The 3,278-nt window shown below is 43.6% G+C and overlaps 1 long non-coding RNA gene across 1 annotated transcript; it reads right to left on the bottom strand.

Annotated features, from left to right (window-relative positions):
- Nucleotides 1–359: 359 nt before the first annotated feature.
- LOC120442555 lies at nucleotides 360–2,747 on the bottom strand. Its single transcript, XR_005614766.1, has 3 exons — nucleotides 2,580–2,747; nucleotides 2,418–2,475; nucleotides 360–540 (listed from the first exon to the last, which is right to left on the bottom strand). It is a non-coding gene; the product is annotated as an uncharacterized LOC120442555 (long non-coding RNA).
- Between the last annotated feature and the right edge of the window lie 531 nt (nucleotides 2,748–3,278).

Consider the following 3,278-nt stretch of genomic DNA (forward strand, 5'->3'; position numbering starts at 1 on the left):
GGATGAAGGAGGCTGCAGAGACATCGGGGGAGTCGCACACACTTGCTTTAGAGGAGCAGATGTAGGACGCACACACACAAACTGTACACATACATAACCGGTGCAGCACACAGTGTAGTCTTGCACATGTTCACACAAAAAAGAACTCCCACAAACACAGACACAAGCACACAGAACAGAAAGTCGCACACACAACCTCAAATGCACATACACGGGCAGTTTGATGGAAAAACTGATGCAAAGACACACCCACATTTAAATATACTTGTATTAGCGCATGTGATTCAGCTTTACACACTTGCATCTAGATGCACACACACACACACACACACACACACACACATATACATAGCGGCAGCAGCAGGCGAGGTGGTGGAGGCGTTATCGGTCCATATCTGTGCTTGGAGCCACAGCAGTCTCCAAGGCTGCTATCAGCTCCCCCATTATCTCTGTCTGAGAGTGTGGTGGAGGAGGAGGAAGAGGAGGACAGCAATGAAGACTGCCCCCCGTCTCTCCACCAGCCAGCTCTCCTCATGGCTCCTGTGCAGACACACACACACGTTAGCGCACACTCACCACCAGCTCGTTAAGAGGGCGGAAATGAAATGTCTGTCCCCTGAGTCGCCGAGAAGCAGAGCTGAGCTGCTGTGGCACAAGTTTGGTGTCTACAACACGCATCCACTAATAAAACTACAGACAGGAAGAGAGGAAGATAAGGAAGGAAGAGAGATGGCATGAACAGGAGTAGAGAAACACAGATGATGAAAGAAAGAGAGAAAGGTAGAGGGGGGATGGTAGCGGGGAGGAGAACGGGGTTCATCCTGCTGCATCCAACCCTACCCCAGGTCTCATTAACTTAATGGTCTCTGTGGACAGAGGAGGGCTGAGAAAGAATGGAGGAGAGGAAAGGATGTGCAATCTGTGTGCCATGTTTGAAGCTCTAGTAAGACCTTAGTCTAGGCCCATAGCTGGATGGTCTCTGGTTAGTTTGATTCCAACTACCATGGATGCTGAGCACATATCTGCTGACAATGCTTTTAGCTCCAGTGTGATGTTATTCATCTATTTGGATATTTATTTTTCTTTGAATCTTTAGTTTCCTCTGTTGCATTGATAATCAACTTTTACAGAGACTGAGGGTCGAAAAACAGCGTCTCAAAGTTTGCACTTCACTATGGGCTGAATGGTAGCTAAATACTGCATCTTTGCATTAAAAACATGTTGTGCACAGCACATCTGGTATAATGAAGCAAGAACATGAGGATATTTGGGTAAATGTGTCCCAGTAGAACACACACCAGTAGCATATGAAATCATCATTCTTCCTTTCACACTGCTCAGTACAGCAACATTTACTGTTCATGTGCTTTGTTTGTTTGAAATGTGTGCCTTCTTTTTTTTAAGTCACAATTTTCTTAATCGAGTAACATTTAAAAAAAAGTTTCAAAACTTATTGGAAACTCCAGTTGAAAGTGAGTCAGAGAGCTAAGCTGAATAAGATTGCATTTTTATGAGCAGTGAGAAATTTGCAGAATTGCAGAAGGATGTGAGTGTGAGGTTTTTGTAGCTATCAGCCATACAAATGTAAACTTAAACCGTAATAAACAGCAAAAAATTTAGATTTTCCTTGTGGTACTTACAGTGGCCCTGAGAGCCCAAATGGACTGCAACTTAAGAAAACACCAGCAATAAGAAGAACCCTGCAAAAGCACACAAAACACAACGGAAATAGGAAAAACGGAAATAGGAGAAAAGAAAACAGAAATAGGACAAAACAGATTTCCAAAAGCACAAGGGAAGTTTTTCTGGGGAGACGATAACCCAACGGACCAGTTGCAGGAACCAAAATATGCTAAGAATTGCGCTGGGAGACACTTAAAAGAAGTGGAGGATCTATTGGTTTCGTGAGGAAAGAAAAGATGAGAAGTAAGTGTTGTAGCCTAATTATTAGCCTAAAATCTGTCATCAGTATTATATGAATCATGAGATTAAAACACACGTACCTAGCATGTTTTGGTTCCTGCAACTGGTCCGTCGTGTTATTGTCTCCCCAAAAACACTTCCCTTGATTTTGGAAATCTCTTTTTTCCTATTTCTCGTTTCGTTTTTTCTATTTCTGTTTTCTTTTTTCTCATTTCCGTTGTGTTTTGCAGCGTTTTTCTTATTGCTGGTGTTTTCTTAAGTTGTAGTCCATTTGGCCTCTCAGGGCCACCGTAGGGTACTTGAAGAAAACAAAAACCCACAAACACAGATTTAAACACATCATTTTGCAAAATCAAGACAAATATTCCACACTAGGGACAGCATGACTGCATGTAAACATTAATGGTGTCCCAGCTGTTAGCTAGATGCATGCATTTTTGGTTAGCCGATGTGGAAATAATTCTTAGATGTAACTGTTATTAACTGTTACTTACTATTATAACTGCTTGTAGATTTCTTTTAACATCTATAGCACCACAAGGCAAGCACCACCTGGTTTCATAGCGACACAAGCCAAAGGAAAAAAAAAAACACGTAAATATAAAAGATTAGATGGTTTTTCATGTCTGTGTTGTCTTCACAGATGGCTCACTCACTTGATTCAGAGTGTCACAACACTCTCAGTTCTTTTGTGCTGGTAACACGGCCGTCACTGCTGACAGGGTATCAGCTGGTATCGTCTGGACTGTCCAGCCACTGGCGCCACACTTACAGGGGCTTGTGCACGACCTGAGGTCAGACAGGCAGACACTCCGACAGGCGGCTTTAAGAGGGCCTCTGTTGGGAATATAGAAGCAGAACAGGTAGAAAGGCTGCTTCCTGGCACAGTGCTACTGCGCCGTAACATAATGTCATTATTGTGGTTGTAGGAAGGAGAAGAATTAGATTAGCAAAGACCAAAAGCCAGTCACTGGGGTTATTGACTGAAATGCTGCACTCACCATGGCAACGCGTCAGCTTTTTTCGCGTCCTCCCCTGTTTTCGCTGCACTTTCTACGACACTATTAATCAGAGGTGTCAAATAAGTGTAGCGTGTAAAACAACCATTCGGTAATGTGAACTGGGATGGAAAGATCGTTCTTCATTTTCTAACTCTTTGCTCTGGTCTAAAAAACGATAACAGCTGCTGATGTGAAGCATGACAGGGCACAGGCCTCTGAAAGAGACCGAGACAGGCACGCCGAAGAATGAGACGGATGACAGGCCTCAAACTGTTCCACAGACATCAGGCTGCCACTTGGCAAGAAAGTGTGCAGGCTAGTGCAGATGAATGAGAGTGGGAGGGTGCTGAGGAG

The sequence above is a fragment of the Oreochromis aureus genome, linkage group 11 (assembly GCF_013358895.1).
Source record: "Oreochromis aureus strain Israel breed Guangdong linkage group 11, ZZ_aureus, whole genome shotgun sequence".
Lineage (NCBI taxonomy): Eukaryota > Metazoa > Chordata > Actinopteri > Cichliformes > Cichlidae > Oreochromis > Oreochromis aureus.